Source organism: Oncorhynchus mykiss, chromosome 23, assembly GCF_013265735.2.
Source record: "Oncorhynchus mykiss isolate Arlee chromosome 23, USDA_OmykA_1.1, whole genome shotgun sequence".
In the NCBI taxonomy this organism is placed as follows: Eukaryota; Metazoa; Chordata; class Actinopteri; order Salmoniformes; family Salmonidae; genus Oncorhynchus; species Oncorhynchus mykiss.
This window is the reverse complement of record NC_048587.1, coordinates 35,417,257-35,443,311: the sequence shown is the minus strand read 5'-3', so window position 1 is coordinate 35,443,311 and position 26,055 is coordinate 35,417,257. Positions and strand designations below refer to the sequence as shown.

Genomic DNA, 26,055 nt, shown 5'->3' with positions numbered 1-26,055 from the left:
TTTTTGCCTGCTATATAAGTTATGTTATACTCACAGACATAATTCAAACAGTTTTAGAAACTTCAGAGTGTTTTCTATCCAATACTTATAATAATGTGCAAATATTAGCAACTATGACTGAGGAGCTCGCCGTTTACAATAGGCACCTTTTCATCCAAGCTACTCAATACTGCCCCTGCAGCCTTAAAAAGATAACCAGCCAGCTGTATTTTGATATTGTCGTCATTCAACCATGACTCCATGAAGCATAAGATGTTACAGTTTTTAATGTCCCGTTGGTAGTTTAATCTTCCCAATAACTTGTCCAATTTATTGTCCAACGATTGCATATTTGCAAACAGAGTTGAGGGGAGTGGGGGTTTATTCGATCGCCGACCTATTCCTCAGAAGGCAGCCTGCCCTCCAACCTCTCTTTCTCCACCTCCTCTTCACGCAGATCACTGGGGTTGGGGCCTGTTCCCTAGGGAGCCGTATATCTTCTGCCTCGGGCTCGTCAGAGTTGTGAAAGAAGAAAAAGGATTCTGCTAGTCCGTGGTGAGTAATCGCAGTCCTGATGTCTAGAAGGTATTTTCGGTCATAAGAGACTGTAGCGGAAACATTATGTACAACAATAGTAAAAAATAAGTTACAAACAATGCAGATAAACAAACAAAAAAACACAATCGGCGCCATTTTAACAATCTATGGCCACATATTGAGGTTTGCCTACTGTAAATACAGTGTATTCAGACCCCTTTAATTTTTCCACATTTTGTTACGTTACAGCCTTAATCTATAATTGATTAAATTGTTTTCCCCCTAATAAATCTCCACACAATACCCCATAATGACAAAGTTTGTGGACATTTTTGCAAATTTAGAATAAAAAGAAAACTGAAATAATACATTTACATAAGTATTCAGACCCTTTACTCAGTACTTTGTAGAGGTACTTTTAGCAGCGATTACAGCCCCGAGTATTCTTGGGTTTGACGCTACTGTCATGGGTCCTCCTGGCACCAGAGTGCGGATGAGACCGCCCTAGAGACTTTTATTGGACTCAGGTGTGTCTTATTATTTCATGATTGTGTCCTTGTTAAAGAGGTGTGTTTTCTGTTGTCCATTGCAGGAGCTTGAATTGTTTACCGTGTGCGTTCGTTTCCTATTTTCGAGTCTTAGTTTTTGTTGTTTGTTCAAGTGTACTGTGATCCTGTGGCAACTGTTTTAAGTATTAAGTTTATCCTTAATCATTAATTCCTCGTCTGGTCTCTTCTTTTCACCTGGGTCCAACCTTACCACATCACAGCTACAAGCTTGGCACACCTGTATTTGCGGAGTTTCTCACACATTTTTCTGCAGTTTTTCTTAAGCTCTATCATGTTGGATGGGGATCGTCGCAACACATTTATTTTCAGTTCTTTCCAGAGATGTTAGATTGGGTTCAAGTCCAGGCTCTGGCTGGGCTACTCAAGGACATTCAGAGACTTTTCCCGAAGCCACTCCTGCACTGCACTCTGGAGTAGGGTTTCATCATCAATGATCTCTCTGTACTTTGCTCCGTTCATATTTCCCTTGATCCTGACTAGTCTCCCAGTCCCTGCCGCTGAAAAACATCACCACAGCAGGATTCTGCCACCACCATGCTTCACAGTGGGGATGGTGCCAGGTTTCCTCCAGACGCGAAGCTTGGTATTCAGGACAAAGAGTTCAATCTTGGTTTCATCAGACCAGAGAATCTTGTTTCTCATGGTCTGAAAGTCCTTTAGGTGCCTTTTGGCAAACTCCAAGTGGGCTGTCATGTGATTTTTACTGAGGAGTGGCTTCCATCTGGCCACACTACCATAAAGGCCTGATTGGTGGAGTGCTGCAGAGATGGTTGTCCTTCTGGAAGGTTCTCCCATATCCACAGAGAAGCTTTGGAGCTCTGTCAGAGTGACCATTGGGTTCTTGGTCACCTCCCTGTACAAGGCCCTTCTCCCCCGAATTGCTCAGTTTGGCCTGGCGGCCAGCTCTAGGAAGAGTCTTGGTGGTTCCAAGCTACTTCCATTTAAGAATGATGGAGGCTGCTGTGTTCTTGGGGACCTTCAATGCTGCAGAAATGTTTTACCCTTCCCCAGATCAGTGCCTCGACACAATCCTGTATCGGAGCTCTAAGGACAATTCCTTCGACCTCATGGCTTGGCAAGACAAGAAGTTTTAAGTGCCTTTAAACGTAGTAGGTGCCAGGTTCTGCCCAATAGTTTCCCGTGTGTATCAAGAATGGTCCACCACCCAAAGGACATCCAGCCATCTTGACACAACTTTGTGAAGCATTGGAGCCAACTTGGGCCAGCATCCCTGTGGAATGCTTTCGACACCTTGTAGAGCTGATACCTTGACCGATTGAATCCAAAAGTGGGAGTGCCACTCAATATTAGGAAGGTGTTGTTCAAGATATCATGCAAATGTTGCAGGTCTGTGGAGTTCCCTACATTTGCTATAATAATCTGTGCAGAATCTCGAACAGCATTGATCAAACTTGCATTATGTACTTTTAATGTAATCTCAACTGCAATCCAGGTCATTTGGTTGTGCCATTAGATGATGTCACCATTGTTGTTGATTCTAAGCAATGTTGTGCTGCTATTTTTATTGACTTGGCCAAAGTTTTTGATACGGTACACCATTCCATTCTTGTGGGCTGGCTAAGGAGTATTGATGTCTCTGAGGGGTCTTTGGCCTGGTTTGCTAACTACCTCTCTCAAAGAGTGCAGTGTATAAAGTCAGAACATCTGCTGTGTCAGCCACTGCCTGTCACCAAAGAACTGCCCCAAGGCTCAATCCTAGGCCCCACGCTCTTCTCAATTTACATCAACAACATAGCTCAGGCAGTAGGAAGCTAACCCTGATTCAGATGACCATCCTACCCATGCTAGATTACAGAGACGTAATTTATAGATCGGAAGGTAAGGATGAAGGTAAGGCAGGTAAGGTTGCTCTCGAGGGGCTAGATGTTCTTTACCACTAGGCCATCAGATTTGCCACCAATGCTCCTTATAGGACACATCACTGCACTCTATACTAAACTGGCCATCTCTGTATACCCGTCGCAAGACCCACTGGTTGTTGCCTATTTATAAAACCCTCTTAGGCCTCACTCCCCCCTATCTGAGATACATACTGCAGCCCTCTTCCTCCACATAAAACACCCATTCTGCCAGTCACTTTCTCTCCTGATTTCCTCACTTCTGCACTGATGTAAAAACTCAGTTGAGGAATTGTACTTACACTGTCGCTTTCAAGCTTGGTCATGATGACCATGATGACCAACATTACAGCAGTGATGGGTTCAATGAAGAAAAAAGAAGGAAAATTTCAGTTTACGTTCTGATTCAATTGAATTTAAATGGAAATGACCCCAAACCTGCATCACCATTTGTCAAACCCCAAGTCATGGTGATAGTGTCAAATAGTGGGAGTGCTCCTGTGGAGAGGACATATGCTGGCATAGCCATAATCTACCAGTAATATAACCCAGATTCTAATCTTAACACAGCTCAGGGTTTACGTCAGAAGAGACCACTGGGTGACATGTCATCTACTGATTAGAAATCCTACAGGGGAGGGAGTGTGTGTGTTTGTGTGTGTTTGTGCTTGCGTGTGCACACACGTGCAGGGGCAGATCAGTGCAATGTCAGAGCAGAGGCCATGTTGTCCGACCTCGTTTTATGAACGTTACAACTGTAAAGCCTTCCAAAGGCTAGAATCAGGGCCAGAGCTGTGTGTGTCTGTCTTCCCTCTTCTGTTTCTTCCCTACCTCTTCTCTAGGTCCCCAAAACACACACATCCCTGGGTCACTCATCTTTTCAGTTCGCTGCATCTAGCGACTGGAACGAGCTGCAACAATCACTCAAACTGGACAGTTTTATCTCAATCTCTTCATTCAAAGACTCAATCATGGACGCTCTTACTGACAGTTGTGGTTGCTTTGCATGATATATTGTTGTCTCTACCGTCTTGCCCTTTGTGCTGTTGTCTGTGCCCAATAATGTTTGTACCATGTTTTGTGCTGCTACCATGTTGTTGTCATGTTGTGTTGCTACCATGCTGTGTTGTCATGTGTTGCTGCCTTGCTATGTTGTTGTCTTAGGTCTCTCTTTATGTAGTGTTGTGTTGTCTCTCTTCTCGTGATGTGTGTTCTGTCCTATATTTATATATTTTTGATTATTTTAATCCCAGCCCCCTTCCCCGCAGGAGGCCTTTTGCCTTCTGGTAGTCCGTCATTGTAAATAAGAATTTGTTCTTAACTGACTTGCCTAGTTAAATAAAGGTTAAATAAAATATTTAAATCATCCTCTCTCTTCCTCCTCTTTTCTCCTCCTCTTTCTCTTCCCTACCTCTCCTCTCTCTTGCCCTCTCTTCCTTCCTTCCTCCACCTCTTCTCCTTTCCTCCTCTCTCTCCTCCTTCTCTCACCTCTACAGAATAGCAGGGTGGGTAGGCGTGCCACTTATTACCTAGCTGGTTACCAAAGTTGGGGATCAATGAAAACAGGATGACAAATGGAACCCCCCCCCCCAGGGCAGGGCTTGGCCATCTGGCTATCAGAAGGCTCCCTGCTAGGACTAGACAGGAGGACAGGCCCTTGTGTCTCCTCACTCCTCCCTTCCTTCAGGGCTGTTTAGGATGATTAGGATCATTATGAGGATCTTCTGCTTTATGCTTTTTTTCTTATATGCAGCATATAAATAAGATAGTTTGGAGTCAAGGGGGGGGGGGGGGGCCTTATTATATATATTTTGGGAAACACAGACTGAAAGGGGGGTAGGGAGTGGAGCATCCTTTCTTTGTTATTCTTGGTCTCATCTGTTCATCATTATAATGGATGACTAATGAATAGTCCCAACTCGTCTTGCTCATCCCAATAAGATTAGGGTAGCCACATTAGCCTGAAAAGATGAACTTGACAGACACACACCCATATGTGTAGCAGCTTAACCATATATCAGTATATATGAATGTTGGGCTGGTTCAGAAACACCTTGAGGGGTGCGTTAAAGCTGAGCTCTGCGAAGGTTAAACAGCGCCACTGGTCGCTTTAGGTGCATTTATTATTGTTTTTGTTTTGTTTTTGGGGAGGCGATTATTCAGCAACGTAATAAGAAAACACCGTAGTACATCCATCGTGCGTGCAGTAATGTGCAATTATGTCCGTGGGAATAAAACAGTGTTTGCTGTTTGGTGTAACATATTTGTTGTTATAATATCGCAACTGGATGTGGCAAAATCAGTAGTAACCTCATAAGCTAAAGCACATTTTACAGTTAGCACACATGAAAAATACTACAGTTTACTATAGAGTACTAACTACTGTGGCAGACCAGAGGGTTTGACCAAGACGTTTCCACAGATCAGAGACAGATTCACTGTAGTACTTTTGCTGAGGTTCTACAACAACAACAAAAATATGCTAAAACACTACAGTGAATACTTATACCATAGTATACTATAGTATTTTTTTCATGTGGGAGGTTGTATCAGAAACACGCTGATAGATGCTTCAAAGCAACAAAATACTCATCTGAGAAGAACTTCCAGAACCACTTGAATGTTACTTTAAAGCAACTGCAGGAAGAGAGGTTACATATATTTTTGTCAGGTTTAATGAACTGACCCCAGTGCAGTGCTATAGGGCAGGAAGAACTAAGGCTAAAATCAATCAGCTGAATTGTATCAGTGATCAATCAGTGATCAGACTGTAGAGAATATATTGATCATTTAGAGTGGGATGGTGCTTGATAAGAGGAGGAGAAAGAGGCGAGAGAGGGGACGGAGGGAGATAGGGATAGAGATAAAGGTTGACATACAGAGATAGAGGGTAATGGAAAGAGAGAAAGTGGTAGAGGTGAAGAGAGAGAGTGAAATAGAAAATGGGATATTGAAAGCGTAAGGGAGGAAGAGGGGAAAAGAGACAGGAAGGTTATGAAAGCAAGCTATCAGGGAGGCCCTCCTCCCTTCTCGTTCCATTCTCTCCTCTTTTCCCTCTCTCCCACTTGCACGTGGATCAGGGAATGCTGTTGTTTCATGTTGAGGTGACCTATTTTTGAATTCGTGAGAGAGCGCACACATCAGATGAGACTGCAGTCAAAGCTATAGATGGTCGAGATAAACAAACAGACTGTGATATCTCCCCTCGTGTGTGTGTGTGTGTGTGTGTGTGTGTGTGTGTGTGTGTGCGTGCATAGGGGGTATATTTTTGTAGGAATATTAAGGTGGCAGTGTCTCAAGGGGGGCAGTGGTCTCCTCTTCTCTCCTTTCACAGAACACAGCATTTAAGGAAGTACATTTAACTCTGAATGACCAGTGTATTGTACTCCAAACTGTTATGTTTAAGATATACCATAGTGTTACAGTTTGACATGATAGAAAGTAATATAAATTGCTTTGAACATGTATTTGCTGTTCTGTCTCTGTACATGCATTACCTTCTTGTTCCTCTCTCTCTCTCTGTGTTTCCAGACTCCAGGTCAGGAGGTGTAGTGGAGATGCAGCCCAAGAAATAGGGAGATTCTGGGGATGAGAAGTCCCTGTTCTCTCCCTGTCTTCCCCAGAGAACCAGGAGAACACTGGAACTCTCAAACAGGTAAAGGTCAGTGTTTGGTGTTTGTCTGCCATGTTAACATTCGATTTAGAAGAAAATCAATACATAACAATTTGGTGGGTGCTTATATTTGTCCTATTTTACACATGTACAAGTGTGTATTAATTGGAAATGTGTTTTTTGCATATCCCAACTACATTATCAACAGCAACCCTGGAGCAATTAGGGGAAGTGTCTTGCTCAAGGACACAACAACAGATTGTTCACCCTGTTGCCTCAGGGATTGAAACTAGTGACATTCCAGTTACTGGCCCAATGCTCTAACCATTTTGTGAGTGTAAACATTGAATTTTTTTTTGAAATCAACAGATTATGAGTAGACTTTGTCTTTGTTTTGTTTTGTTTGTTTGTCAATTAGGGTGTGCAGGGTGAATACGTGGTCTGTCATACGATGATTTGGTAGAAAGCCAATTTGACATTTGCTCAGTAGATTGTTTTCACTGAGGAAATGTACGAGTCTGCTGTTAATGATAATGCAGAGGATTTTCCCAAGGTTGCTGTTGACCCATATCCCACTGTAGTTATTGGGGTCAAATTTGTCTTCACTTTTGTGGATTGGGGTGGTCATTCCTTGGTTCCAAATATTGGGGAAGATACCAGAGCTAAGGATGATGTTTAAGAGTTTTAGTATCGCCAATTGGAATTTGTTGTCTGTATATTGTCTGTATATTGAGAATGAGCAGAGAGATAAAGTTCTGCTCCCCATCTTGTTGCAGCTTCAACCCTATGGCTCCAGTTTGTGTGGTGATAGTGGTGTGTGGTCTTCACAGCTGCTGTCCTTTCCTCTTTCCTCTGTCTCCATTACCAGGTTTCGCCTCTCCTGCTGTCCCCTGTCACTCGCCTCAAATGTTCCCTCTCCCCAGCCCAGCTGTCCCCTTCTCTCACAGGCTTCTGTGTCTCTCTCTGTCCTCTGCCTCTCGTTGTCCCTCTCTCCGTTCCCTCCTGTCTCTCTTCATACACTCTCTCTGTCCTCTACCTCTCGTTGTCCCTCTCTCCGTTCTCTACATACACTCTCTCTGTCTCTTCTACCTTTCTCTTTTCCATGTGTCTTCCTGCACCGTCTCTCTTTCTCTTTCTGAAAAGAGAGGTAGAGAGCGAGAGAGGGAGAAAGAGAATGAGCAATGGAGAGGGAGAGTGGGCTGTACTGCTGGGACTTAATGAAGCTAATGGGCAGAGTAAACACACCATTGACCTAAAGTGGACAGATTTGTGTATATTCGTTTGTGCGTGCCTGTAGGCTCTGTGTGTTTGCGTTCATGGCTGTGTGCGTGTGCGTGTGCGCGTGCGTGTGCGTGTGTGTGTGTGTGTGTGTGTTTAATGGTGGACGCTTGTTAGGTCTTAGCTCTGTCTCATAAATCCAGTTATAATAGGGAGTTATGTGTCTGAGTGATTTGCAACCTGCTTCCTTCTATTGTTCTGGCCAACACTGGGACTTATCTCTCTCTCTCTTTTCTCTCTATCTCTCTCTCTCACACACACAACACTCCACCTCTCTCTCTCATCTCTCTTTCTCGTTCTCCATCTCTCTCTCTCACACACACACACGCACGCACACACATGCACACACACACACACACACACACACACACACACACACACACACACACACACACACACACACACACACACACACACACACACACACACACACACACACACACAGACCAGACACACTGACCACAACTTTCCATCTTGAGTTCTATTTTTAGCCCTGAGAGTTGCTGATGCTAGCAGTAGGAATGTGCCATGTCACAGAGTTGAGGTTAGTTCAGCTCACTCCCACCTCACTCCCTGTTACCAATACCTTTGGAGAGTGGGGAGTTCCTTTATTTGAGAAATATTGTCTGGAAAGAGGAGAGAGAAGGAGGGAGAAAGAGAGAGAGGGAGGGAGAAAGAGAGAAAATGGGATGGAGAGAGCAGGATGAGATGAAAGAAGAAATGGTGGGTCAGATGAACTTTCTTCATTATAAGTATACTGACCCTAGTGTGTCTCAATCTCTGTCCATCTCTCTCTCTCTGTCCATCTGTCTGTCTATCTGTCTCTCTATCTCTCTCTCTGTCCATCTCCCATCCCTCTCTCCCATTCTCTCTCTGTCCATCTCTCTCTCTCTCTCTCTCTCGCTCTCTCTCTCTCTCTCTCTCTCTCTCCAGTGTTCACTCATTTCTCTAATTGCTTTTCCATGGCAGCTCACACAGCAATAAAACTAGATTTGTTTAGTTCATAGAGGCCGGTGCGGAACACACACACACACACACACACATACACAAATACACACCCATTATTCAAAAATGTCCACTCATGCAGTCTGTGTGCTCTAATTCTGTGCAGATGGACGTTTATTCACAGCTGTGTGTGTGTGAGTGTATGTGTATATGGTATGTGTGCTTGCATGCGTGTTATGTAACTCTACTCCCTTTCCTCTGGGTTAATTAGGTTCACATATCTCTTTTCCCGCTCTCTTTCCATCCCCTTCCTTCCTCTATCCCCCCCGCCCCCCCATCTCTATTTCTTTCTCTCAATCTCTCTCCTGTCGCAACTGTAGTTCCTAAATTATAACCTGTTTTGTCATGAAAACAGTCAGTGTTATTTTTATTTACTTTTCAGGGCAGCTTCCGGGGAGGTATTCCAGTCCCATAGGCCTGAGCGCACACACACACACACACACACGCACACGCACACGCACACACAAACAAGCATATGCACAGAGAGATAGAATAAAGGAGAAAATTACATGAGAAAGGAGAGTGGAAGGGATTTTGGTATATGAATGAAGGTTTTTGATTGATTTCTGTAGGCTGATGGTAATCAGTTCAATTACAGATGGATATATTGTATCTAGTCCCCAGTTCTGCGGGGTGTTTAACCACCATATCAGGATGAGTGGATAGAGAGGCTTACTGTGGTATAATCCACTTACCATCTATGGTTACCACAGGCTTTGATTGGGACAGGATTTGTCACCAGGGTCTGAGGGGGTTAAAGCTGATTAAAGGGATGCTGTAGATCACCCACAAAATAAAAGGTAGAGACAGTCAGAGGTAAACTGAGAACGAGAGAGGCATGGAAAGGGAGAGAGAGAGAAAAGAAAGATGCAGGAGAGAGCATGCAGACAGGATTAAAAAGAGGAGGGAAGTTGGGGGATCTCTGTGTGTGTGTGTATTTGATTTAGTATTTTCTATGGATCCCCATTAGCTGCCAAGGCACAGTGTGCCAAGGCAGCAGCTACTCTTCCTGGGGTCCAACAAAACATTACAATACATTCACAGATTTCACAACACACTGTGTGCCTTCAGGCCCCTACTCCACCACTACCACATATCTACAGTACAAAATCCATGTGTACGTGTGTGTAGAGTGCGTATGTTACCGTGTGTGTGTGTGTATACATGTTTCTGTGCCTGTTTGTGGGGCTTCACAGTCCCTGCTGGTCCATAAGATTTATTTGTATTTATTTTTTAAATCTAATTTTACTGCTTGCATCAGTTACTTGATGTGGAATAGAGTTCCATGTAGCCGTGGCTCTGTGCTCTGTACTGTGCTCCTCCCATAGTCTGTTCTGAACTTGTGGACTGTGAAGACACCTCTGGTGGCATGTCTTGTGGGGTATGCATGGGTGTCCGAGCTGTGCGACAGTAGTTCAAAAAGACAGCTCGGTGCATTCAACATGTCAATACCTCTCATAAATACAAGTAGTGATGAAGTCAATCTCTCCTCCACTTTGAGCCAGGAGAAATTGACATGCATATTATTAATATTAGCTCTCTGTGTACATCTAATGGCCAGCCGTGCTGCCCTGTTCTGAGCCAATTGCAATTTTCCTATGTCCCTTTTTGTGGCACCTGACCACATGACTGAACAGTAGTCCAGGTGCGACAAAACTAGGGCCTGTAGGACCTGCCTTGTTGATAGTGATGTTAAGAATGTAGAGCAGCACTTTATTATGGACAGACTTCTCCCTATCTTAGCTACTGTTGTAACCATATATTTGGACTATAACCGTTTACAATCCAGGGTTACTCCAAGCAGTTTAGTCACATCAACTTGCTCAATTTCCACATTATTTATTACAAGATTTAGTTGAGGTTCAGGGTTTAGTGAATTATTTGTCCCAAATACAATGCTTTTAGTTTGTAACTAACTGCAGCTCTTTGTTAAGTGTTGCAGTGATTTCAGTCGCTGTAGCAGCTGACATGTATAGTGTTGAGTCATCCGTATACATAGACACACTGACTTTACTCAAGGCCAGTGGCACGTCGTTAGTAAAGATTGAAAAAGTAAGGGGCCAAGACAGCTGCCCTGGGGAAATCCTGATTCTACTTGGATTATGTTGGAGAGGCTTCCATTAAAGAACACCCTCTGTGTTCTGTTAGACAGGTAACTCTTTATCCAATATAGCAGGGGTTGTAAAGCCATAACACATACATTTTTCCAGCAGCAGACAACGATCGATAGTGTCAAAAGCCACACTGAAGTCTAACAACACAGTCCCCACAATCTTTTTAGCATAGATTTCTCTCAGCCAGTCATTTGTGTAAGTGCTGTGCTTGTTGAGTGTCCTTCCCTATAAGCATGCTGAAAGTTTGTTGTCAATTTGTTTACTGTAAAATAGCATTGTATCTGGTCAAACACAATTTTTCCCAAAAGTTGATAACAGGCTGATTGGTCGGCTATTTGAGCCAGTAAAGGGGGCTTTACTATTCCTAGGTAGCGGAACTACTTTCTAGTAGGCTTAAATTGAAAATATGGCAAAAGGAGTGGCAATATCGTCTGCTATTATCCTCAGTAATTTTCCTTCCAAGTTGTCAGACCCTAGTGGTGTGTGTGTGTGTGTGTGTGTGTGTGTGTGTGTGTGTGTGTGTGCGCGTGCGCGCATATTTGTGAACGCGAGAGAATAAGAAAAAGCGAGGAGAGAATTGGAGGAAAGCTGAGTGTGTGTGTGTGAGAAGTAGGGGGGGGCCAGCAAACAAAGTGAGAGAGCAGAGGGAGGAGGGGAAAAGTGGAGGAGGGGAAGGAGGCGGAGCTAAGACAGACAGCAGGGAAGGAAGAAAAGCAGAGTAGGGGGAAAGAGAGGAGAAGAGATCAAAGGGGAGAAGGAAAGAGTGCTTCCTTTTAAAACTCCTCACAGTGGTCTGTGGAATAAAGGAAAGTTAGAGGAGAACGAGAGAGGAGAAACAGAGAGAAAGAGAGGAAGATTTGAGTTAACGAACTGGGACCATAGTGATTTTCTTCAGGAGAGACGGAGACAAGTGGAGGCAGCAATGCAGGCGTTTCACTGGGGTGAGTGTGTGTGAGCAAGCCACAGCGTGGTTCATGATCAAACTTACTCTGAAGTGTGTGTGTGTGTGTGTGGGTGTGGGTGTGGGTGTGGGTGTGCTCACATGCATGAGTGTATGCTTAGGAAATATTTGACGTTTTCTCTGTTTAGTCAATCAAAGTTACCAATTGGAACTTTAGGCCCTCGAGGCGGTGTGGGAAAGCAGTTCCATCAATGGAAGGTGTGAGGTGATAATGCTATCCCACATTTTCCAACTCCAGGTATATAGACCATAAGAAAATCACTACGAGTGTGTGTGTATGAAAGCTCGCCTACCTAAACAGAAAGACAGAGCGTTACAGGGTAGGAAACCACTCTAGAAATGCCACAGTAAGCCAGGCTGTTTTAGCTAAATGCAGCCTGGCTTACTGGCAGTACAGGCTGACTCCAGATCAGTTCATACTGGAGTTAATATCGGGACAGAACAACAATAACTACAACTCTAAACTGACCGCCAGGCAGTTGCTAGGTTTTTTTCTGAGGGCAGTTCCATAGTAACTGGATATTCTGATGTGTGGGTGAGTCTTAAGTCAAGGGTGGGTGTTTGGGGTGGTTTAAGGGCTAAGGTGGGGGGGTTGCGTCAAAGTTTTGAGGAGGGGTGAAGTGGGAGTTTAGGTTGATGGGACTCAGGACTTTGGGATAAGGATGGTTTTTGGGGGTGAAATTAGGTTTTGGCAGCCTGTGAATTGTAGTTATTGGATAATTGATATTCAGAAATTGGCTGTAGATTATTGATCTGTGGTCTATGTTACTGAGGTTTTGGATAAAAACCTGTTACCCTTCTGTCTGACAGCTTGCCAGGAGAAAGGAGTTATTCAGTCTGTACACAAATACACACAGTACACATACACACACACACACTAAACTAACCACTATGTATGAGGAGCAACAAGTTGCAAACACAAACACACACACACACAGTTTGTCTTGGTGAGAGAGTAGAGCACAGAAGTGGTTACTGTTGTGTAGTTGTCTCTTTTTAATGAGCTGTTTCTTCATCACAGGAACATTGTCATTTTTCCTCAGTGTTGTTACGCAGGATGTGTCAGCACATATGTTTACAGACTCTATGCACTGCAGCTATCTCATGTAGCCTGGTTAAACCAAACCCTAACAACAGTGATTCCGTTTGGAATCTAAATTCAGCTCAACTTCATATTCTCGATTTTTGTTTGGCCACAACGTTTATGTTGATGATCTATCTGAGACATACAGTACCAGTAAAAATGTTGGCTCACCTACTCATTAAAGGGGTTTTCTTTATTTTTTACTCATTTCTACATTGGATAGTAATAGTGAAGACATCAAAACTATGTCTTCACTAGAGAATGCCGAGAGTGTGCAAAGCTGTCATCAAGGCAATGGGTGGCTACTTTGAAGAGTAAAAAATTGTAACACTTTTTTGGTTACTACATGATTCCATATGTGTCATTTCATAGTTTTGATGTCTTCACTATTATTCTACAATGTACACTGTAATTGTCTAGACTGGTTAAACTGTGATAAGGGTAATGGCATATTTCACTTTGTATGACAACATGTCAGGATAGAAACAAAGATTGGTTTCGAGAATATCTGAGAGCGAGAGAGAGAGAGAGAGAGAGAGAGAGAGAGAGAGCCAGACAGACAGACTGAACAGTGGAAGAGGTGGAAAGGATGGTTACCTCATATACTTTGGAACAGATGAGGTACTGTAAATGTGTGTCTCATGCTGCGGGTCTCGTAACCCTTTCCACATTGACCTAATGTTGACTCACACTATAGGTAGCCTAGCAGTTAAGAGTGTTGGGCCAGTAACCGAAAAGTTGCTGTTTCCAGTCCCTGAGCCGGAAATGTGACATATAACATGATGCATTTTTCTGTCCTTCCCAAACCTTCATAACATCTCCTTTTCTCCTTTCCTATTCCCTATTTTCCCTCCTCCCCTCTGATTCTCTCTCTTCTTTCTGTTGACCCGTGTGCCAGGCCTTTATATAAGGTTTGAGTGAGAGGGGGGGTGGAGGGAGGGGAGTAGAGAGAGGTGTGTGAGAGAAAGAAGAGCTTAAAGAGAGGGCAAGAGAGCTCATTAAAGTAGGTTTGGTCTCAGCTCACTGTGCTGAATCAGTGTTTTCCACACCACTCTGTTCCCCCTCCATCCCTCTATCCATCCCCCCATCTCTCAATCTCTCTGGCAGCTAGAGTTAAAGTGACAGAACACTGTCTGTCTGTCTGTCTGTCTGTCTGTCTGTCTGTCTGTCTGTCTGTCTGTCTGTCTGTCTGTCTGTGGGTCTGTCTGTCTGTCTGTCTGTCTGTCTGTCTGTCTGTCTGTCTGTCTGTCTGTCTGTCTGTCTGTCTGTCTGTCTGTCTGTCTGTCTGTCTGTCTGTCTGTCTGTGTGAGTATCTGTGTGAGTTTCTGTGAGTCTGTGTGTGTGTGTCTGTGTGTCTGTGAGTGTGTGTGTGTGTCTGTGAGTGTGTGTGTGTCTATGGGTCTGTGAGTGTGTGTGTGTGCGTGTATAATCCCTTTTGTACTTAGGTGGTTTCCCCCTACTCACTCAGACTCTGGGCTCTATTTTAATAAACCTAACACAATGGGAAATCTTAGCGCTGGTGGTAGCGCTATAGGTTCGGGCGTGTCCAAAATATTTTTTGCTATTTTCACAGCCGGAATTATGATCACAGTAGCTGGCAGTGGAGCTAAAGGGCTGGGTTTTGATGAATTAACAAGTTGTAAGTGTGTCGAGGCTTGACCCTTCACTGGTCAATCAGTACTTGCACTATGGCTAAATATGCGGTTGCTTTAAGTTGTGTATTTATGGTATGTTATATATTGCGTAATCATCAACTCCAATATGAATGTTAGTCTGTTATAGCTTAGTTTTTTAAATAGCCTGCAGAAACTAAATTACAAAATGTACTGTATGTAGGCCTATCCCATCTTTGCTAAATATTTTGAACATATTTACAGTCCACATTGTAAGAAGCCTAATTGCATGGCTTCAATATGGAAAGATATTGTTAAACAGCATCTAAACTGATATAGGGGCTAGGCCTACTGTAAATTGCATTGTGTCTGCCATGTCTGAGCCATGGACATGCCAAACGTTGTTAATAAGCTAGATTAAATTCACTAATAAGGCTTAAAAAGAGAGTGAATAATTCAAATCAAATTCTAATAAAAATGTTAATCTTAAATATTGCCAGACAGGTAAATTGCCGAATCTGGCGTAAGGGGTGGGAAATGCCAGGCTGGCAGTTTTTACATTACAAAATTGCAAACGAATGTACGTTTGACACTTGCGTCTCCTTAGCGCCATCTGAAAATAGAGCCCTCTGTCTCTCCATGATGAGTTATCTTGAATTATACATTCTAGTTATCCTGAATTACACACTGCCTGGCACAGTTGGACTTAGGCAGCACTTCTTATGTAACAGCTGGTGTGGAATTCATTTGTGTGTGTGTCTGTGCCTGTGTGTGTGTCTAATCCTACCAACTATGCATTCTGCTTGAAGTCAGCAACGAGGAAACTACTAATGATTAATTGGATGACAGTTCAACTGTCTCTAACATAACTTTAGCTTTGTTGAAATCTTGACTGCCGAGCAGAAGCAGACAACATTTTGAAGCTCTGTGATAGTGTGACCTAGTTTCTCCTGGTGAAGCCTAGGTGTGGTAGTTATCCTCTCCCCAGAAACAGGGTGCTATTACTAGGCTTACCTATCCTCTTTCTGCCCCCCTCTCTTTTTGTTGCTTCTTTCTCTCTAGTTTTCTGAGCTCCTCGACAATTATTGCCAGAGCAGTCAGAGTTGGTTGTAAAACTCAACACAACAGACCCTAAGGGGATCATCTTAACCAGAATACAATACTGTGAGCTACTTGTCCCATTGGTTTACAGCAACAAAACAACACAGTGTAGCTAAGGCTTTTGTTCCAGACCAGTACCAACACACTGGATTCAACTAAACAAGGGGAGGCGTCAAGGGGTTGATTTGGGACTGGTGTCTGATGGACCGTAGTAGGCTGGCAGAGTGGTGCCGAGTCTCTCCACACACCCACAACCACCACCACCAGCGGTATTCACATTATCCCTGTCTGCCTGTCTGACCGCGAGCCGCAACCCCCCCCCCCCCCCCCCCCCCCCCCCCACACACACACACGCAAGTGTCTGTCTGTCTGACCACCGGCCACCGCTAAATAACCATTAGTGGTTGGAAATTCTAAAATTTCCGACTGGACTTTGAGAGCAAGATTCAACTCAGCCATTTCCCCTCACATACTTCCAATGCCTTCCCTCCCAATTCCCAGACCTGCTGACTGAGGACCAACTGTCTGTTTACCTCATCTGTCCAGAGCTGTCTCCTACTGTATACCATATGCCCTAACCCACAGAATAAATACAATAGAATAGAATAGAATAAAGTGGAATATAATTGAATAGATCATAGTAGAGTAGAATAAAGTAGAATAGAAGAGTAAGCATGAGTTACACTGGGAAGATATGGAGCCAGTACTGATATTTTTTGCTATTAGACAAAAGGGTTAGCGATATGTGTCTGATATTGTATGGATGTTTTTAAATAAACAAGGCTTCTGATGGAGCACCTCCCTCTCTCTTTCTCTTTTCTCTCGCTCAAGTTTTCACACTCTATATTTCTCCTCTCCTGGCATTGTTCTTCTCCTACTCTGTTACTCTTTAATTCTTCCTTCCTTCCTACCTGTATGTTTCTGGCAGTGTATGATTCTCTAAACTGTTTAACACAGGGCGTTATTAAGCAGGGATTGTAGCCAATACCTGATTAATCAATCCCTGTAGCGATTATAATGTCCAGCCAAGACCTGATTAATCAAACCTTGATGCGATTATAATGACCAGCCAATACCTGATTAATCAAACCCTGTAGCGATTATAATGACCAGCCAAGACCTGATTAATCAAACCCTGTTGTGACTATGATGACCAATGCTGCATACAACCACCATTGTCTCACTGTGTAACTTTGGTAGCATCTTAACACTCCTGTTATGCCCATACAGTGAACTCTACCTGCTGTGTGTGTTCCTGTGTGCATGCGTGTGTGATTCAGTCTTCAGCCCTCTCTACAGTCTGGCCATAATGGAGCCCAGATGCTTTGAGATGCTAAGGAGCCAACCTCCCCCTGTCAGACTGATACACAAACAGACACTGACTCACACCCCGACTCACTCATTCACTCTCTCTTTCTCTCTTTTTATTATTTTACCTATTCCCGGTATCTTCTTTCATTCTTTCTTTCTTTTGTTTTTCTCCTTTTCCTTTCTTCATTCACTTATTCCCACCCTCCCTCTCTCTATCTCGTTCCACCCCGGGCATGAAACATGTAGGCCTCTCTGGTGCCATGGCAACCAATCCAAACAGAGAGAGCAGCTGAAGTCTGCAATAGCAACCAGTTGGCCATAAAATAAAAAAAACGAAACTGGCTTTTGTTGCCAGTCTCTAGCTGTGTTTGATCTGTGTGTGTGCATGTGCATGTTCATGTGCACGTGCATGTATTCTGTGTTACAGCATAGAAATCCTGCTTTAATGAAGTGGGTCAGTACCTGGTGGCAGCTAGGTACTTCCCAAACTAAACAAGGAAAAATTGGCTAACACAGAAGCCGACTGGCAGCCATAGTGGTTAGTAAGAAATGGACACACACACACACACACGCTACAGGTCTTCAAGCCATGTGAGGGAAGGTGACAGAGACATCAGACAGACAGTCACTGTGTAGGAATGTAAGGGCAATTAAAAACTAAAACTATGTTTTACAGTGCCTTCAGAAAGTATTCATACCTATTGACTTTTTCCACATTCCTGAATTTAAAATGGATTAAATTCAGATTTTGTGTCACTGGCCTTCACACAATCCCCATAATGTAGAATGATGTTTTTAGACATTTTTACAAAATAATAAAAAATGAAACTTTGTCCTAGACTTGGCACTCCGGTACCGCTTGCCATGCGATGGTGACTTTGGATGGTGTATCATACACCCAGTCACTACAAAGATACAGGCATCCTTCCTAACTCAGTTGCCGGAGAGGAAGGAAACCGCTCAGGGATTTCACCATGAGGCCAATGGTGACTTTAAAACAGCTACAGAGTTTAATGGCTGTGATAGGAGAAAACTGAGGATGGATCAACAACATTATAGTTACTCCACAATACTAACCTAAATGACAGAGTGAAAAGAAGGAAGCCTGTAGAGAATAAAAATATTCCTAAACATGCATCCTGTTTTGTAAAGAGCACTAAAGTAAAACTGCAAAACAATTGGAAAATAAATTAACTTTATGTCCTGAATACAAAGTGTTATGTTTGGTGCAAATCCAACCCAACACATCACTGAATATCACTGTTCATATTTTTAGGCATGACCTACAAAGCCCTTCATCACCTTGCACCCCCCTCTTACCTCTCAAACCTTCTTCTCCTCCATCATCCCACACACGCACTCTGTTCGACCACAGCAGGCCACCTTGTCATCCCCAGGTAGAAGCTCCAGAACTTTGGCGACAGGGCCTTCTCCAGGGTTGCTCCTAGGCTCTGGAACTTATTCCATCAGTGACTTGGATTCCATCACTATCTTTCAATCCCTCCTAAAGCCCCACCTCTTTGCCAGTGACCTCACAATATGATATGATCGCGATACTTACAGTAGGTGTCAATACTATCCCTCAACGTAACCAAGACTGAGGAGATGATTGTGGACTACAGGAAAAGGATGACTGAGCACGCCCCCATTCTCATCGACAGGGCTGTAGTGGAGCAGGTTGAGAGCTTCAAGTTATTTGGTGTTCACATCACCAACAAACTAGAATGGTACAAACACACCAAGACAGTTGTGAAGGGGGCATGACAAAGCCTATTCCCCCTCAGGAAACTAAAAAGATTTTGCATGGGTCCTCAGATCCTCAAAAGGTTCTACAGCTGCACCATCGAGAGCATAACTGCCTGGTACGGCAACTGCTCGGCCTCTGACCGCAAGGCACTACAGAGGGTAGTGCGTACGGCCCAGTACATCACTGGGGCTAAGCTACCTGCCATCCAGGACCTCTACACCAGGCGGTGTCAGAGGAAGGCCCGGAAAATTGTCAAAGACCCCAGCCACCCCAGTCATAGACTGTTCTCTCTACTACCGCATGGCAAGCGGTACCGGAGTGCCAAGTCTAGGACAAAAAGTATTCTCAACAGTTTTTACCCCCAAGCCATAAGACTCCTGAACATGTAATCAAATGGCTATCCTGACTATTTGCGTTGTGTGTTGTCCCCCCCCCCAACCCCTCATTTACACTGCTGATACTCTCTGTTTATCATATATGCATAGTCATTTTAACTATACATTCATGTACATACTACCTCAATTGGCCCGAACAACCAGTGCCCCCCGCACATTGGCTAACTGGGCTATCTGCATTGTGTCCCACCACCCACCAACCCCTCTTTTACACTACTGCTACTCTCTGTTCATCATATATGCATAGTCACTTTAACCATATCTACATGTACATAGTACTTCAATAAGCCTGACTAACCGGTGTCTGTATATAGCCTCGCTGCTGTTATAGCCTTGCTACTGTATATAGCCTCACTACTGTTATTTTTCAGTCTTTTTACTGTTGTTTTTATTAATTGACTTACCTATTGTTCACCTAATACCTTTTTTGCACTGTTGGTTAGAGCCTGTAAGTAAGCATTTCACTGTTGTATTTGGCGCACGTGACAAATAAACTTTGATTTGATTTGTAATACGATATGTCTATTGCAATTCTCTATGATTCTATATGTATTGCTATTCGATGCTGCAATTTTATTGCGATTAGATTTTCCAACATATTGTTCACTATATGTCTGCTTGCAGAGAGACGAGAGAAAAAAAATGTTGGAAACATGTTGGCTCACAATTTAACCCATAAGAGTCTAAGCTGGGGGGGTACTAACCTATATGGAATTGTTTTAAGAAGGTCATACCTAGAATCATGCAATTTCATTTTGAATTTTAAGACCCCTTGAAGTATAAAAATCTGTATAAAAAAATGATTTGCTATTAGCTCATATATTTGCTATTAGCCCATAACGCATTAAATAAGAGATTCACTACATGGAACAACAGATAGTCACAACAAAAAATCTAAATGTTTGTTCTGATTTCTGTCCAATATCTGAGAGGTCAGGAAACATTTGTTGTTTTTTTAACATGTATTTAACCCCTTATTGTCACTAAACAGTCACCATATACAGTACCAATCAAATGTTTGGACACACCTACGGTACTCATTTAAGGGTTTTTCTTTATTTTTACTATTTTATACATAGTAGAATAGTGAAGACATCAAAACTATGAAATAACACATATGGAATCATGTAGTAACCAAAAAAAGTAATGACTCGCAAAAACCGTGACAGCCACAGTTTAATTGTGAAGATAAGTTTAGCGCCGCCCTAAAAACCCTATGCAAATTGACACAAACCTTCAACTGGTATGTGATGAGACATTATATAAACTCTTCAAAGTGTTTTATTTACATTTTAGAGGTGATAAGTTGGACAAATCGGGGGGAAAAGCAGTTTCCCCACACAACATAGCTCCCCCTATCACTATGATGGGAAGCTTTCGCTTCCCCACTCGCCATTTTTTTAAAGATCCGACGGAGCTCCATTGCCTTCTTCAATCATGCAGAGATGGGCAGTATGAAGGTCTCGTCATTGATTTTGCTGGAAAGGGAAGAAATGGTGCTTTACAATGGTATTAATATTACAGTTGACCTTGAAGTATTACGTTTTTGGGGCGCTAAAATAAGGTCAAATGTACGGAACAGCGCAATGTACTAAAGTCGTTAGCTACCGTTACTTGCATGGTGGAGTATTTTGTTAAGACATGTAGCTAGCTAGCTGGGTAAACGTTTGATTATGTGTAACTCTGTGTTGTTGTTTTTGTCGCACTTTATCTTGGCCAGGTTGCAGTTGTAAATGATAACTTGTTCTCAACTGGCCTACCTGGTTAAATAAAAGTGAAATTAAAATAATTAAAAATATACATTATATTAATAGCAGGACACTGTAAAGTCCATTAACCTTCTGAAGAGTATGAATTAGCTTCTTTGAGAAAGTTTGAAACCTAAGCAAGCTACCTACACATTGTTTGAAGTACAATAGACCAACATAGCTACTGTAGTAGGTCAAAGCTGTGTGCTGGAAAACCTTGATAGAGCCTGGGGGAAGTACTGTAGGTATTGTGGTGCTCATCTGATGTAAACTTTCTTAATTTTTTCAACTTCAGACCAATGCCTAATTCTCACTTAAAACATTGTTTTTGTGTTAATGGTACATTATACAACATTTCCACATGCAAAGTCTGATATTTTTTTTGCAACTGAAAGGCTGTCATTGTAACCTGTAATGCGGCCTCTGACAAAAGGTCTGGACCTTAATGGCACAGGTGGTGTGCTTGCATAACTGAGAGAATTTGATCACTAAGGCAGTTACAGAGATACTATTATTTCTTACATTTTAAAATATCTTGATTGGCACAATGAAATGTGGGGTTCTGACCTTAACAAGTAGCCCAGGACCAGTGGAAGCAAATTAGCACCATAACATCAAAGATCCACCACCATGTTTTACAGTAGGTATAGGGTTCTTTTCTGCTCATGCATTCTCATTTCGATGCCTAACACACCACTGGTGTGCATGAACAAAGAGCTCTATTTTGATGTCATCCAACCAATGTAAATGCCTGGAGTTTGCTAAACGACTTTGGTACTTGGATCTGGAACCGGTGCTTTGGTCAGATGACATGAAAAGAGAGCTTTATGGCCATGCACACCAGTGGTGGATTTGGCGTCAAAATGAGAATGCTTGAACACAAAATTACCCCCTTCACCGATCCTGCTCAGTATCTGTGTGCACACCAAACACTAAGCAAACAGGAGTAAGTCTGAAGTGTCCTTATTCCCAATATATTTGGTATCTCTGCTGCACCTCTTTCTTTCTCTGTCTGGAGCAACGTAGACATTCCGAAACTCTACAAAGATTCTGTTAGATTCCAGATATCAGATATCCGGAATAATCCTTTCCTCCCCGTGGCAACCCTGGCCTTACTAACAGACTGGATCAAACCTACTTATAACGGGATTATACTTCCCAGTCACGGATCCCATTCCAGTCACGGATCCTATCAGGGTAGAGGTAAAGATCCTCTGTCACAACACTACCCCTCAGTCTCATCAACTAGATATTAGAAAGACAGAGGTATCTGGAACCTAATTCCTCTGTTCCATCTCCTCAGTCATATGTCAGATGAGAGAAGGTCTTCAAAGATGGGGAATAGAGTTGCACCACCAAACAAACTCATGTAGCACGTTGGTTTACAGTGCTGAAATAAGGGGTAATCACAGTGAATTAACAGGCAAATAACGACAGGGTAACAATACAGTAATAGCCCATTCATAGTTAGTATCTAGCAGCTAAATAACAATATTAAGGGTAACACATTTTCCTGGTTGTTATGTATAAACAATTATTTGTTACTTTAGAACTACAAGTATTAGAGGGTAAGAAGCACAACTTATGTATTAAGTATTCAAGGCCATTTCACCTGAACCTTTATAGAAATGCTTTTGATTTGATCTGAGAAAAGACATCATAGACCTACTTAGACTGTATGTAGACCAACCACAAACATACCTTTTGGGTCTTTTTCTCCTAGTTATCCAGTACTTACAGGTGATGTGCAAATAGTCAGTTGTTACTGACTGTAATTATTAGGTTCATTACTGGTTCTTCATTCAGTATAACTAGGGTGCTTCAGCACTGTATTCTAAAGCAAAAACAAAAAATATGAAAACATACTTTTCCGTGCTATTTGTTATTTTTTATGCCTGCTTTTTGTGATTGAGAATCGCTCTTGGGTGGATGGCTTTGGTCTGCAGTAACGTCTGATCAGCAGCCTGCACTGTGCTTTCTCTCCTCAGTCTTCTTTGATGCTTGCTGAGGAGAGTTATGTATTGTTTAAAAAGTTTAGAACACGGAAAAGTTGGTGATGTATTAGTACTGCGTTAAAATAGTTATACACTATGTGATGCAATGCTAGGTTGTTTAGCTAGGCTAGCTATGGTTGAAGTCGGAAGTTTACATACACTTAGGTTGGAGTCATTAAAACTCGTTTTTCAACCACTCCACAAATGTCTTGTTAACAAACTATAGTTTTGGCAAGTCGGTTAGGACATCTACTTTGTGCATGACACAAGTACTTTTTCCAACAATAGTTTACAGACAGATTATTCCACTTATAATTCACTGTATCACAATTCCAGTGGGTCAGAAGTTTACATAACTAAGTTAACTGCCTGTAAAAAGCTTGGAAATTTCCAAAAAATGATGTCATGGCTTTAGAAGCTTCTAACTGACATAATTTGAGGAAATTGGAGGTGTACCTGTGGATGTATTTCAAGGCCTACCTTCAAATTCAGTGCCTCTTAGCTTGACATCATCGGAAAATCAAAAGAAATCAGCCAAGACTCCAGACTTCTGGTTCATCCTTGGGAGCAATTTCCAAATGCCTGAAGGTACCACGATAATCTGTACAAACAATAGTATGCAAGTATAAACACCATGGGACCACGCAGCCGTCATATCACTCAGGAAGGAGACGCGTTCTGTCTCCTAGAGATGAACGTACGTTGGTGCGAAAAGTGCAAATCAATCCCAGGACAACAGCACAAAGGACCTTGTGAAGATGCTGGAGGAAACAGGTACAAAAGTATCTATATCCACAGTAAAACAAATCTTATATCGACATAACCTGAAAGGCTGCTCAGAGAGGAAGAAGCCATTGCTCCAAAACCGCCATAAAAATCCAGACTACAAACCGGTTTGCAACTGCACATGGGGACAAAGATCGTACTTTTTGGAGAAATGTCCTCGGATTTGATGAAACAAATATAGAACTGTTTGGCCATAATGACCATCGTTATGTTTGGAGGAAAAGGGGGGAGGCTTGCAAGCCGAAGAACACCATCCCAACCGGGAAGCACGGGGGTGGCAGCATAATTTGATGGGGGTGCTTTGCTGCAGGAGGGACTGGTGCACTTCACAAAATAGATGGCATAATGAGGATGGAAATTATGTGGATATATTGAAGCCACATCTCAAGACATCATTCAGGAAGTTAAAGCTTGGTCGCAAAAGGTCTTCCAAATGGAAAATTAATCAAATCACACTTCCAAAGTTGTGGCAAAATGGCTTAAGGACAACAAATTCAAGGTATTGGAGTGGCCATCACAAAGCCCTGACCTCCATCCTATAGAACATTTGTGGGCAGAACTGAAAAAGCGTGTGCGAACAAGGAGGCCTACAAACCTGACTCAGTTACACCAGCTCTGTTAGGACGAATGGGCCAAAATTCACCCAACTTATTGTGGGAAGCTTGTGGAAGGCTCACCGAAACGTTTGACCCAAGTTAATCAACTTAAAGGCAATGCTACTAAATGCTAATTGAGTGTATGTAAACTTCTGACCCACTGGGAATGTGATGAAAGAAATAAAAGCGGAAATAAATCATTCTCTCTACTATTATTCTGACATTTCACATTCTTAAAATAAAGTGGTGATCCTAACTGACCTAAGACAGGGACTTTTTACTATGATTAAATGTCAGGAATTGTGAAAAACTGAGTTTAAATGAATTTGGCTAAGGTGTATGTAAACTTCCGACTTCAACTGTAGCTACCAGAAGCCTTGTTTTGTGGTTGGCCCACATACAGTATGATGTAGTTTGTCAAACGTTTCTGTTGAATAAAAATGATTTCTACATTCTATATGAGTATACAGTTTTATTGAGAACAGGTGAAATGGCCTTGAATATTTACTACATAGTTTGTGCTTATTAGCCTCTAGTATTTATAGTTCTTAAGTAACAAATACTTGTTTCTACATAACAACCAGGAAAATGTGGCACCCTTTATAATGTTATTTAGCAGCTAGATACTAACTATGAACGGGCTATTACCCTGTCATTACTGTGTTATTTCTCGGTCGTTTCCTGTTATTTCCCTGCCAATTACTCCTTATTTCATCAGTGAAGTGCAACCCAAAATCGTTTGGCACTTTGCTTAATGTTTAAAGTGTTTTCTATAAAGGAATACTTCTATAATACTCATACTTGAAAATGTGTTAAACTGCTTTACATAAGCTTCCAAAGAAAGAGAGACTTGAATGTTTTGTCGCATGTTTTTGTGTCATGCTTCCAAATCACCCTATGCTAGTTGCCTTCATTGCCTCTGAAGCAAAGGAGCGCTCACCCACTTTCTCAGCATGTTTTGGAGAGGAGAAGGTGGAGGGGCTGTTGAATTTTTGCTTAGTTTGACTAGTGAAAGAGAAGGGGGCAGGGAATGTGTGTGTGTGGGAGGAGGAGTTGCATGCGAGGGAGGAACTTCATAACTTTAGAAATAAGCAGTGAACAACATCAGAGGGAAATTAGATCTGGGGCTTTGTATCCCAGAGCAGCAGGAACAAAACCAGGCCCCTGGAAGTCAGGGAGGAGAGAGTAGGGAGTCTGCCCAGCTACGTCCCACTCCTGCTGGGGTCACAGGGTTAGGGCTGGGGGGATCACCTACCATCCCGGATGGTCTACTAATGCCATTATCCCAGGCAGAGTAGACCTTGGCTGGGGCTGAGGGGAGGGGTGGGGGTGGATGGGGGAAGGTATATGGAGGACATGATCCATGGTGATTCTGGTCTGGGAAATGGTAAACTTCTTGCATAACACACACACCGCTGAGTTTTGCTTGCATCTTCATATGTGCGCGCACACACACACACACACACACACACACACACAAACAAACACCTCCAGCGGAGAATCATTGAGGTGTTAGAGAGTGACCAGTAACTGATAGAGTTGTTGAACAACCCTGACACTCCTCGGTTAGTACTCCCTCAGAAGGTGTCCTCCTCAGAACCTAGGAGTCCCCAATTCCTTTCGCCTTCTCTTTGTCCTTATTTCTCCACCTATATTTCCTCCCTCTCTCTCTGCTACCTATCCTTTCTCTGACTGTTGGCTGAATATGGCCTGTGTTCCTTGCACTTGTGTACTGGACGCTTGGTATCCTGGGCAAAAACACTAA

General features: G+C 42.7%; 1 protein-coding gene across 5 annotated transcripts in view; it reads left to right on the top strand.

Moving 5' to 3' along the window:
* LOC110502653 (leucine zipper putative tumor suppressor 2 homolog) overlaps positions 1-26,055 on the top strand; it is a 100,118-nt gene that overhangs the window by 57,639 nt on the left and 16,424 nt on the right. For 2 of the 5 annotated variants that reach the window (XM_036960332.1, XM_036960331.1), the window contains 2 exons: positions 437-534; positions 6,476-6,599. The gene's annotated coding sequence lies outside the window, so the exon portion shown is untranslated. Of the gene's footprint in view, positions 1-436; positions 535-4,440; positions 4,450-6,475; positions 6,600-11,637; positions 11,896-26,055 lie in introns of those variants that run through there. The other 3 variants (XM_036960333.1, XM_021580862.2, XM_036960330.1) reach the window with 3 other exon arrangements.